At 45.4% G+C, this 12,959-nt stretch overlaps 1 long non-coding RNA gene and 1 pseudogene across 2 annotated transcripts in view; both read left to right on the top strand.

The window, feature by feature from the left end:
* Nucleotides 1-3,581: 3,581 nt before the first annotated feature.
* On the top strand, nt 3,582-8,192 carry LOC149355514 (uncharacterized). Its single transcript, XR_016291528.1, has 5 exons — nt 3,582-3,643; nt 4,450-4,576; nt 6,520-6,623; nt 6,698-6,761; nt 8,092-8,192. It is a non-coding gene; the product is annotated as an uncharacterized LOC149355514 (long non-coding RNA).
* A 171-nt stretch (nt 8,193-8,363) lies between these two features.
* Nucleotides 8,364-12,959, top strand: part of LOC149355513 (FK506-binding protein 15-like) — a 51,854-nt pseudogene continuing 47,258 nt past the window's right edge. The window contains exon 1 of the transcript XR_016291526.1: nt 8,364-12,702. The product of XR_016291526.1 is annotated as an FK506-binding protein 15-like (transcript). The remainder of the gene's footprint in view (nt 12,703-12,959) is intronic.

Here is a 12,959-nt window from a genome sequence, read left to right as displayed (position 1 = left end):
GGGCGTCCGATAAGCCTGCTCGGTAAGTGAGCCCTCGAGCCAGGCTGTCCGCCCTTTCGTTTCCTGCTACGCCTGCGTGAGCTGGCACCCAGATGATATGCTGTATAGGCGTTTTTCCAGCGGAAGCTGCCGCCTCGCCGATGATCCTAAGGGCGATGCCGCTAATGTTGCCCTTCGTATAACTCTTGCATGTTTCTTTCGAGTCCGTTAGAATGTTCAGGGAGCGGCCTCTTCTATAGCCTTCGGCTACCGCCAGCGCGACGGCAATCTCTTCGGCCTCCGCTATCCCCGACACTCCCACTGAAGCGCAGGAGGTCATTTCCCCTGTACCATTGACTACCACTACAGCGGCTGTGCGCTTCTCTACGCTTGCGTACATAGAAGCGTCCGTATATAGTGTGTTTTCGGATCGGCCTAGCCTTTTGTCCATCTGCTCGGCCCTAGCCCTCCGCCTCTCCTCGTGTAAGTTAAAGGTATGCCGCGAAGCGGCAGCGGCATAAAATGCGCGCAAGGCAAGAAGGAAGAGAAAGGTATGCCGCGAAGCGGCAGCGGGCATAGAATGCGCGCAAGGTAAAAAAGAAGAGAAAGGTATGCCGCGAAGCGGCAGCGGCATAAAATGCGCGCAAGGCAAGAAGGAAGAGAAAGGTATGCCGCGAAGCGGCATAAAATGCGCGCAAGGCAAGAAGGAAGAGAAAGGTATGCCGCGAAGCGGCAGCGGGCATAGAATGCGCGCAAGGTAAAAAGGAAGAGAAAGGTATGCCGCGAAGCGGCAGCGGCATAAAATGCGCGCAAGGCAAGAAGGAAGAGAAAGGTATGCCGCGAAGCGGCAGCGGGCATAGAATGCGCGCAAGGTAAAAAGGAAGAGAAAGGTATGCCGCGAAGCGGCATAAAATGCGCGCAAGGCAAGAAGGAAGAGAAAGGTATGCCGCGAAGCGGCAGCGGGCATAGAATGCGCGCAAGGTAAAAAGGAAGAGAAAGGTATGCCGCGAAGCGGCATAAAATGCGCGCAAGGCAAGAAGGAAGAGAAAGGTATGCCGCGAAGCGGCAGCGGGCATAGAATGCGCGCAAGGTAAAAAGGAAGAGAAAGGTATGCCGCGAAGCGGCAGCGGCATAAAATGCGCGCAAGGCAAGAAGGAAGAGAAAGGTATGCCGCGAAGCGGCAGCGGGCATAGAATGCGCGCAAGGTAAAAAGGAAGAGAAAGGTATGCCGCGAAGCGGCATAAAATGCGCGCAAGGCAAGAAGGAAGAGAAAGGTATGCCGCGAAGCGGCAGCGGGCATAGAATGCGCGCAAGGTAAAAAGGAAGAGAAAGGTATGCCGCGAAGCGGCATAAAATGCGCGCAAGGCAAGAAGGAAGAGAAAGGTATGCCGCGAAGCGGCAGCGGGCATAGAATGCGCGCAAGGTAAAAAGGAAGAGAAAGGTATGCCGCGAAGCGGCATAAAATGCGCGCAAGGCAAGAAGGAAGAGAAAGGTATGCCGCGAAGCGGCAGCGGGCATAGAATGCGCGCAAGGTAAAAAGGAAGAGAAAGGTATGCCGCGAAGCGGCAGCGGGCATATGATGCGCGCTAAAAGAAAAGGAAAAGAGAGGTACGCCGCGAAGCGACTGCGGGCACGAAATGCGCGCTAAAAGAGTGGTGGGGCGCTAGCGCGGCACGGCGACGGAGCGGGATAGCAGCAGCAGCGAGACACGGGCCGGAGTGTGGCGGTGGCGGCAGTGCCGGAGGAGTCCGGGGCAGCCCCGCCGTGAACACAACGCAGACTACCGCCCTTAGATAGGGAAGCACGTGTCCGACCTGCCCCGTTTTTGCAGACAACTGCGGCCAACCCCAGAGTGCACCCACCGCCACGAGGACACCCACAGAATCGCCAAAACGCGCAGCGCCCGCAGACGAAGAGAGTCGAAAAGGAAGGAGGTGGCTCGTTCAAAATTTTGGAGCGGCCGGAGAGATGAGCGGGCTATAAGAGCGCGCTGCGTAGTTAGCGAGCAGTGAGGCACGCAAATACGAGCCCTTTCAGGATTTGAAATACGCGCCACGCCACTCCTGCCCAAGTATAATATGGTGCAATGTACTTCACCGCGAGCAAAACAATATACTCGCATTTGTCACAGTAAAAGGTTTCAAGACTGCACAGCAATACGGCCTAAAACTGCACCGCGCAATGATTCTATGCTGTATTCGTTCGTGCTCTGAACCCCCATGCCGCCCTCGTAACCAACGTTTTTAGATTGCTCGTACAACTCCCTTACATTTGTAAACAAACCACCCACACGGCCACTGCGCGTCTTACGCCCTATGTTAACAGCTCACTGCGATGTAAAAACGCAACAGTTGCCTGTGCTGACTATTTATGTCAGTGTTCTCAAGCATAATTTCTGTAAGAAATGCGTCTCACCTGCTGTCCAACACGAGAGAAGTAGCTTCTGCAGCACACCACCTACGCAGCCGACTCCACAATAGCCACAATCACGTGCAAATGACAGTGCCGATGACAGTCGAAAAAAACAAAACAAAAAAACTTCGGAACGTTTTTCAATAAATTGCCTCTTCATATATATGTTAGAACAGTGGCGTTGAAGCATAACATAATTATTTAGCAACAAAAGTTTGTTTGCTTTAATACCGACTGTTGCGCAAATCAGAGAAAATCGAAAAAAAAAATTCTCTCGGCTTAACCGCGCGTTTGTTCGGGCTCAAATTTCGTACAGAGGTTGCATTTGGTGATCAGTTTTGTTTTATACTATATTTAGGTGGGGTACTTGCCTGAATCAGTCAGTATTATCAGGAAATCCCATGGTATGCGGTGACGGCGAACCAAAACCGAAAGACTTCGCAGCAGTGGTGCCCGTGGCGCCCTCTGGCAACCTTCGGAGAAACGAGCTCTCCACCGGGGAGGGCGGTGGGGAGGAGTTGGACTCGCATAGCCATGCGCATAGCCAAGTCACGGCCATGGCCTTCGCTTGATCCTAAAAACGTTGGCTTGATCGCTGCACGCTCGCATTTTCGGTGATGTCTCGCGCTGCTTCGCAGCAGAGAGCACCAAGCAAAGATAATTTGCTCACCAACTTAGCACAGCTGGGTTTCTCCGGTGGGTGCGAGATGGCGCCACGGGTACCATTGCTGCGATGTCTTTCAGGTTTGGATCGCCGTCGCCACATACGATGGGGATTTCCAAATAATTCTGACTGAATCAGGCAAGTACCCCATCTAAATGTAGTATAAAACAAAACTGACCACCAAATGCAACCTCTGTCCGAAATTTGAGCCCGAACAAACGCGCGGTTAAGCCGAGATAATTTTTTTTCGATTTTCTCTCATTTACGCAACACGCGATATAAAAACATTTATTTCCGCGTTTGCGTCCTCTGGCGTTCGAACGCCAGAGGACGCCAGAGAACGCAAACGCGGAAATAAATGTTCTTATATTAAAGCAAACAAACTTTTGTCGCTAAATAATTATGTTATGCTTCAACGCCACTGTTCTAACATATATATGAAGAGGCAATTTATTGAAAAACGTTCCGAAGTCTTTTTGTTTTGTTTTTTCGACTGTCATCGGCACTGTCATTTGCACGTGATTGTGGGCGTCGGCTGCGTCGGTGGTGTTGTGCTGCAGAAGCTACTTCTCTCGTGTTGGACAGCAGGTGAGACGCATTTCTTACAGAAATTATGCTTGAAAACACTGACATAAATAGTCAGCACAAGCAACTGTTGCGTTTTTACATCGCAGTGAGCTGTTAACATAGGGCGTAAGACGCGCAGTGGCCGTGTGGGTGGTTTGTTTACAAATGTAGGGGAGTGGCACGAGGGCGGCATGGGGGTTCAGAGCACGAACGAATACAGCACAGAATCATTGCGCGGTGCAGTTTTAGGCCAAATTGCTGCGCAGTCTTGAAACCTTTTACTGTGACAAATGCGAGTATATTGTTTTGCTCGCGGTGAAGCACATTGCACCACATTTCCGTATACTTGCGAAGGAGTGGCGTGGCGCGTATTTCAAATCCTGAAAGGGCTCGTATTTGTACGTTTCGGGTGCATGTTAACTGCGCCTGCGTTCAACTCCTACTTAGACTCAAAATGTACTGCGTGTATTTGTGTGGCAGCGATACTGTGTTATGGCGCGATTTTCTTTTACAGTGAAAACAATTTTTAGCGTAGTTGTGACACTTGCTGGGGACTTGCCCGGCTACAGCTTCCGTGAGACGACGCTTCCTAAAGAAGGTAGGCCTGCGAGGGGATGTTGCAGGCGACTATCGCAAGTGGACACATGATAATCGCTTTATCGTGAACTTTTGGCACTTTTTAAGCGAGGCTTGTTTACAGTCCTTATAACTTTCTTTCCCTTTTACATTATGCCTAATGACAAACACCTCGAATAAAAAAAAAGTTGTGACTTGCTATGTTGTTTTGATTATTCATAATAACACATGCATGCATTAACATCCTTCAGAACATGCTGCCATGCCATCTGGCTGCACTTCCTACAGCAGCTACTGCTCTGTGTCGTGGTGCCAGAACAACGGCAGAACGCACAAGAAGCCAGGGACTAGTTTGTTCCGTATACCACAAGAGAGCAGGTGCGTTGAATATTTTGGATTTCTTTACGCTTACTATTTGGGCAGTAAGGGTGAAAACAAAAATCGTTTATTCACATTTATAGCGCTAGCTTCATAATAGGAAGGCTTGGGCAAAACGGCTTCTTGATTTGTGTTTAAAGTACTGTATTGTAAATTATTACTACTACGGGTTAGCAAATATTGGAGCCATTATTTCGGAATGCCTGCAGTGGTGGTGCGACTAAACATTTTTTTTTATTTTAGATAAGCCGTAAAAAAAGCTGCAGAAAAGGATATGTAAGCAGGGCTCTCAACAATATTGGCTTTGTCTGATACGTATTATTTCAATCGGCGTAGGTGTTAATTCAAGACCCCCTCAAGAAAGCAAAGTTATGATTTTGGTCAGTGCCTGTCATAAGCTTGCTGTGGACCCCATAATTTTTTATTCCTTAAAGTGTGGCTATATTAACTGCCTCTGGTACAAACATCTTGTGGTACCAAGTGTAAGAATATTATTCAAGCAATTACGCTTACGCTAGGTACAGTATTTGTCAAAGGTAACCAGGCTGCATGGTTTGCTTCTAGCTTGTATAGTGGAGCCCCTGTAGCTTTCATAAAGATCAAAAGGTGTTGGAATGTAAGAAGACCCCCAGTCCTTACCTTTAACGACCATTTCAGCTTCAGGGATGTTGTAAGAGCTCCACTGTATGAGCTAGAAGCAAACCATGCAGCCTAGTTATTTTTGACAAAGGCTACATCACCGTCATTGCAGGATGACAGCATGGGTGCAGTACACTGGTAGAGACGACCTTCTGAGAAAGCCGGCCAGCCTACTGTATGCCACATACAGGGTTTGTAGGGACCATTTCACTGCAAAAGATTTCATGGACCCTGGCCACACGAAGCTCACAAAGCTGGCCATGCCTAGTGTATACCGTGACTACCTGTCCTTTGTCTTCTCTGTTAACACTTTCATTTTCCTATATTAAGAAACGGGATGGTATTTCTATCTAACCTTTCTGTACCATGCTGGCCTCGGTTTGTATGCAGCCTTTATATGCTCAATCTTTATATCACCCTGGAATAAACAGTTTCCTCAACACTCCATCTGTTTATTAAATACTGCATGCTGAATTACCACTTGCTCCGAACAGTAGACAAGCCTGCCAAATAGAAAGAGCCCTTGTTGATTTATGAATCCAAAGCCTTTTGTATAGTTCTGTTGTCTGCACAACTTAGTCAAATAATTTCGGTACGAAGCATTTTGCACAAGGTATTAAGCGAGACATTCTGTCCGCCTCCGGCCACAGCCAAACGTGAGTAATGCGCAAGCAATTAGAAATTTGCGCCAGTGAAACCGAAACAACAATTGTGGGCCAGCTGCTTCATCTTGCGGCTTTGGCTTCACTAGTGGCTAGGTTCCTTGTAATCGTTTTGTGCAGCATGCTAGCAATTCGAAATTTGTGCCAGTGAAACTGAAACAGGAAGTTTGGGCCTGTTGCTCTCACCAACCGCTAGGTGCGCTGCAATCGACTGGGCTGCTGGGGTCTATGGTAGTGTCCTCTCTTATTCGTTCTTTCTCTGTGGTCTTAGCCTGCAGCTCGCTCTCTTGCTTTCATGCTCGCTCTGCTCGCTGAAGCTGCCAATCCGATATTGCCTTGCTCAGGGGGGTGGTTACCTGCGAACGTCTTGAGTTTGCAGCGCGCTATCTGCTAGAGGCTTGCACACGACCACAGTTATATGTGCCCTGAAGAACAGCAATGTTATTTGCGAATGACGACGATGATGCTGATTTTACTGTGCAACCTGGCAGGTGCGTCATTTGGAACAAAATAACTTTGTTCTTGGATAGCTGGCATTAATTTAGTGGAATAAGCTACTGCTTATCGGAAGAAGTGATACTGTTCGTAATCGTGATCCCCCGACAAAGTGTAAGGTATTTATTCGTCTATTTTTTCTTTCAGCTCGAAGCTTGCTAGTCTCTTTTTGGACAACGAAGGCGCAAAGGCCGACAACAGTTCGCTGACATACACGCCTCCGAAGCAACTGTCAGTTGGTAAAGCCTCTGGTCAGTCGTGTCTACTGTGCATGTAACTGCAGAGTCATGATGATGTCATCGTACTGATCTTGTTTTTCTTGCAGATAAACAATCTTCCTTGGGTACATTATCGCTGCTACACGCTGCTGCTGTTCAAGCATTTAAGTAGTGAGTCATTGAACCTTCGAGTCACATTGGTTAGCTCCACTCTCAGTATTGCAGTGCATTGCTGTAGCACCTTACCTTGAAAGCAATTAGAAATGCTGCCAAGATTTATGTGTGTGCCTCTAAACGCACCCTGAGTGCGGATCGAGGCTGACAAGTGTTTTCGAAAGTTTTTCCAGCTGTGCTTGACGGTAATGCTCTCTGAATGCTGACTTGTGCATTAATATGGCATTCAGATACATTCGTGAGGCACTGCTATTTTATTTACATCTCGACTTACGACAGTATTCGCTTCTTATCTGCGGCGCACGCACTGTGATCTTTGTATGGGAAGTTCAACCCCATGTGGATGGAATTAATCCTGAGCTCTCTGCTACGCCGGCTGTCCTCATGGCTCACGTGCAGATTCGTGACATTACAGTCCACATGCCAGAACCACTGTTTTTTTTTGTTGTGAAATTTTGTGTGGTGGGTTTTGTAGTAACTGTATAATTGGTTTAGAACAGAAGATTGCAAGGCAGACCATTGTAGTATGTGTTGAAACAATGCCCAAGCGGAACATCGTGTTTGAAAAATAGGTCTTTAATGTTGGTGGATGCCAGTAAGTAAATTACTCCCTTAGTATGGATCTTAATTGAATGACATGAATGCGTGCCGTATATAGACAGCGCTCTAATAAATTTCATTTTGTGTAAATGCATATTATGCAGAATCTATCAAGTGCCCCATCTCCCAAGCATTCAGTGCCATCTGTTACACATGATTGTGGTATTATGTGAAGTTTGACGACGGGAGGCTGCATGTAGGCTTTGAGAAAGCCATAGTAGGGGGCTCTGGATTAGTTTCGACCACCTGGGGTTCTACCTGCACTGACATTGCTCAGCACACGGGCATGCTTGCATTTCACCTTGACCGAAACTTGGCTGCTGTCGCTGGGTTTTGACTCCAGGACCTAAGGCTCACAGCGATTCCTTCTGCCAATGTTAAAGCCATCCCACATGCAGAAATAGGAGCAAGCATTCGTGTTTAGATTTGTGCTTGAAACAAAAGGTGGCATTACCAGTAAGGCAAGGTGTCATCCCTGAAGTGTCTGTTGTTCCCTATAACCATAATTAAAGGTACGGAAGCAAATGAAAGGCGATGCATGATGAAGGTTCAGAGGTTCTGGATGATAATGTTTGAACAATGTATACATGCAAAGAATGCGATGTGATACTAAACAGTGTAAAAATATTATCTAATGCTCATGTAGCCTTGGCCAAAATTTTTTGATTCTCTAGGTACTCCAATTTGTTACCTTAGAAAAGCTGGAACATCTGTTGCATTTTTTCAGCATTTAGCGAACTACAATGTTGCGTGTATATGCAACGAACCCCTCAGTTTCACTCGAACACATCTAAAGAGTTTGAACTTTCGTGTCTGCTGCACATTATTGTGAGTACAACGCTCAACATTTGCTTGAATATGAAACTTGCCAATGTTAAGAGGTGGCACACATGTACAAAGTATACATGCACGTGTCTTTATACTGTCAAGGACCTTGCTCATTAGTTTGTGTTAATTTTCTTTATTTTATGTGTGTGTGTGTGCGAGAAAGATCTCAACGGCAACACAGAATTGCTGCTGGGATTCTTCACAATGTACATTGCCGTTGCCATGTAGCACACGGTTATTTTTCACTCATTGGTGCAGTCTTTGTTCTGCTGTGGCTTTATGCTACACTTGGGGGCTTAAACTCTGAAGGTCAGAAGACCTTATGTTGTGACAATTTTTTTTTTTCCTTTCAAAATGGGCCTGATCCTGTGCACATGCTGAATGTTTTCTGTCATCTTCCCCTCTCCATATAAACATAGGGTCATCAGCCACCTTGGGGAAGTTTCTGGTTTCAGCCCTGACATTTTGATAATGTTAGTGGGGGATTTTATGAATTCAATTTCCTAGTTTATCAGGGAGGCACCATTGCCGAGGCATTGTCGAGGGTCACTCAATGCTGCTGCCATTTTGCAAAGGTCATTTTGTCCTAATGAAAAGCTGCAACTGGTCCTCGCCAGCAGTCTGTTCTTGTCAAGCTGCTGCAACTTCCAAGAAGCCCAAATGTAACAACGCTGTTCAACAAACTTCAAAACTGCCCTCGTGAAATCAGTGAAGCATTGATTACCAATGATATAGACCACAGTAGTGAGGGTTATACTGGGAAAATGTTAGCGCGAAAAACACGGACAGAAAGAGTAGACGACGCAAGTCCGTGTCCGTGTTTTTCGCTCTAAAATTTTGCAAGATGTATGTTAACCAACTCGCCCAGTATGCAGTACTGCTAAATTACAGTTCTACTGGGGTAAGTGACAGACAACCACGAAAGTACACTTTTATACAGCCATAATTTTTCAGCCATGATACCATGTACGTCATGCACAATGAAGGGTACTATTGTTTACTTTCTTTTAGGTAGGAAAAATAATTGTAGCAGAGCAGACATTTGGGCTTGTTGGTGTGAATTCATGTTGGAAAAACAGCGCAAACTAAGACAGAGAACACAGAACAAGAGGGGGAGACACTACAAGCACTAACTCGTAAATAAGGTTTATTAGAAAAACAGAATATATACAGTAACCACCCAGGACTGCGCACGTCATAACCTCGGGGAAACAGATTATGTGCATGGCGTGAAAGAGGTATCTAAACAAGAGCCGCGCGCATATGCACCCGGTTATTGAAGTATCTAAATTCCATATCTGACAAGGCCACTGAAGGTTCGCTGACGCTTTGTTTGCTGGTTTTTCGAATAAAGAAGGCTTCCATCAGCTCCTGGGTCACCTTGTCTTGGTGGCGTAAAAGCACATTAGTTTTCCCGAAAAGGGTAGTGCATTTGCAAACCCGGCAGTGTGCGGGTAGGTTGTGTTGCGAGTCACTGCCGAGTCACTTAAGGTAAATTAGTTCTGAGGACGTTCTGAGGGTGTTCAGTCAGTTCGGCCGTGGTCTGTTTTACTACGGAGGTTCCTGTTGGCAACGAGCTACGCTTTCTTGAAATGTCTTTGAGAGCTACTCCGGGACACCTCTGCTGGATGTATCGCCCGCACACCGTCAAGCCACTCCTCGGTTATGAGTCAGGGCACTCAAAACTGATCAAGGACGGTAACGCTGTTTCGTGCCTTAAGGCTGCTACATCTCGATTCTGCCTTAGGTAACATAGGGTGGTAACGCATTATTCAATTTTTAGTGTAATGAGTAACGTATTTACTTTTTTTAGGTAACGCCTACAACACTGGGTACACTGAAAACTCAGTGTTAAGTGTGTGTTTAACGGGGCGTGAAGACTGAAGAGCACAGCAGTGTCATTGTCAGGGGCTTTCTTTTGGTTGTGATGGTCATTTCTATTTGAGTACAAGCTTATTTTGTACAAAGAGAAGCAACAACAGGTGGCTGTTGCTGCAATAAATGCACAATTTACAGTCAGGGTAAGTGGAGCCCTTCATACCCTTCTTAATTGCTACTGGGTGATAATATGGGTGGCAAGCCAACTATTACTCACTGAAGTAAGACATGATGTTGGGCTAGTCGGTTCATGGTTCACTGTTCTGTCCATCACATTTTAATCTTGAACCAAAGATTCATGTGTACCTCAATGAGACCTTGTATTAGGTCTGGCAGATCTAATGTAGTGCATGCGTTGGGTTTTCTACTCAGGCAAGGCTGTATGCACCTCTTTTGGCCTTTCTCTCGTAGCAGTCCCCATGTCACTGGGCCTGCTGTAGGCACAAGCGTAAATAAGGGCAGCACATAAGTGCGGTAAACCAGGTCGCCGTTTTAAAGTTCACAAGGTTTTGCTTGCATTGTTACGGCTTATGCAAGTTCATAGGAATGTGGGTCAGTTTATGCCTTGCATATTGACTGAGCAAATATTGCACTACGTTATAAGTAACCTGTATGATGCGAGGAATTATTTTTGGATCTGTGAGCATTCGCTGCAGAAGACCCTGGGGTTCAATTCAGAAAAGAAAGCAGCAGCAGAGCTGAAAGGTGGGGGACAAAGAGACTTATGGCACAACTTTGCGGCTGTATTCCGAGGTTTATGGAGGTACAAGACATTTGCAATTTACAGATTCACAGTTTATCTCCGCTTCTCTTTCTCACCACTGCTTCTTCACAGTTACTTGTCATTCCGTCCAAGTGTCAGCATTGGCTTGCCTCTTCGTGCAAGAAGGGAGGAGCATACTTTCATGTGTATTGCTGAAGAAAAAAATGATGGTGCACTGATGCACAATCGGCTAAGCAATGGAAGAGTAGCATATGCAGCACTGGGTACATCCCTGGATGCAAAAAAGTGTCAGCAGCTGAGGAGCTCACTTTAAGGACCCCTCGCATTAGTGTTTTGTGTGGGAAAAGGCATGAACTAGTGAAAGACTCTTCGGAACGGATGCTTTTTCTTTCTTTTTTTTGCATTTCACTGACGCTTATCTGTATATAGATAGGGCTTTTCGATCGTGGGTTTTATTTTTCTTAAATTCAGAGAGTAGAAATCGGAAAAAAAATTTTAGCTTAAATTCTGGTAGGTTTCTTAAAACAAATATTGATAATTCAGGGTTTTTTCAACTGTTTTTGCAGCAAAAGACAATGTACTATAAGCGCCTGTCTGTATATTGTGCATAAAATGGTCTTTTTTGTTATCTTTTGCTCGTTGTTTTCGTGAACAATATGGAACTCAAATTGCTCTAAAGAACTGTTTACCTGTTGAAGTGCTTTTTTTCTCATAATGTGCAGTAATTTTTTTTGTACACTGCCATCTCTTGCACAGCACTTCCCTGTCTGCGCAAGACCTGCCTACCTTTGTGCACTGGGAAAACATTCATTCAGCATCACAGTGACTATTTTAAGTGCACAAGAGCCTTTGAGCAAGATGTTGCTATCGCAGTGTTGAAACAGCAACATCAATAAAACATCTAGTCTGTATCCATGTCTTTCTCGCTCCTAAAACACACTTGTTGATCTTATCGTGGAATTAAGCCATGTCATGAATAGCAAGTGTTAAAAGAGGGTTAAATCATCAGTCAACTGAAAACACTCCTCTTCAGCACTGGATACATGCTAATTTTTGCTGGGCGTCTTCCTTCTCTAGAAGGCGATTATCAGGTAGAAATTGGGTTTAACCTGATCTTTGAAATATTCTTGGGATGCAAGAATCGGGTGAAACCATGTTTTACCTGAAAATGAAGTGCCTTATATATAGTATATATAGAGCATAATGGGTGACACTTGCATGTGGTCACATATTGGAAACCACTGAAGAGTCATCATCCCTCAGTGTCATTGTCTTGTGCAAATGCATGCAAATGAGGCTTAGAACATAAGGAACATGAATGCTTTTGGTTTGTTGTGGTTTTATTGCTTTGGAGCTTTGAAGTTAGGTGAAGCGCTGTTTTTTAAAAAAAAGCGAGTAGTTTTGTGTGTGGAAATTCTTTAGTTGGGCGACTGAAATTCAACTTCAGTTTCAGACATGCCAGTCACACTTGACGTGGTTACAACAGTGCAAAAACATGCGGACAAAGAAAAAAGGGCAGGACAATGGGATGCTCTGTATAGTCGAGCGGGGCTAACCAACTCACCCAGCCTTGCCTGTTCTTCTGTGTTTGTTGTCGTTTGCACTGTTGTAGCTATGCTTCCGTCCTTCAGGCTCAAATAATTTTTACCCCAGTGATAAAGGTTGTTGCGTTTTGGTGCAGTTTGTACAGGAGTTCTTTTGATGAATTGATGTATTGTGGTGCCTTTATCCAATTTGCATTTTTTTTTTCGTTCGCTGCTTGGTATTAATGGGCACAGCTTTTTTCTTGCTTCACTTGTGGCAACAGCTCCTGGGGAACAACTTCTTGAGCTTTGCCGATGAGAAGCGCTGCAATTGGTGTGAAGTTTGACAATGAAGAAGGATTCATGAATTTTCTAAATATAGCAGGTTGGTTGCATCTCCTATCAACTCTTGAAGACTCTTAGACTAAGTATAGAAAGACAGAGCATCTGGCACTTTTCCTGACATATTTTGAAGGTTTTCATTTATCCTTTCCAGACAAGTCCTTGCTGGTCCTGTTTAGTTGTGCATTATGACGCTGTCTGTTTTAGTGAAGAATGTATATAGTTTTTACCTTTGGTCGACGTAGTGTCTCCTCTGAAGAGACTCAGATTATGAGGGTTTAGATTTTTTAGCTTGTTGGG

The sequence above is a fragment of the Amblyomma mixtum genome, chromosome 3 (genome assembly GCF_055824585.1).
Source record: "Amblyomma mixtum isolate Tamu chromosome 3, ASM5582458v1, whole genome shotgun sequence".
NCBI classification, from domain to species: domain Eukaryota; kingdom Metazoa; phylum Arthropoda; class Arachnida; order Ixodida; family Ixodidae; genus Amblyomma; species Amblyomma mixtum.
Note: the sequence above shows the minus strand (reverse complement) of the source record. Positions and strands in the feature narration are given on the sequence as shown.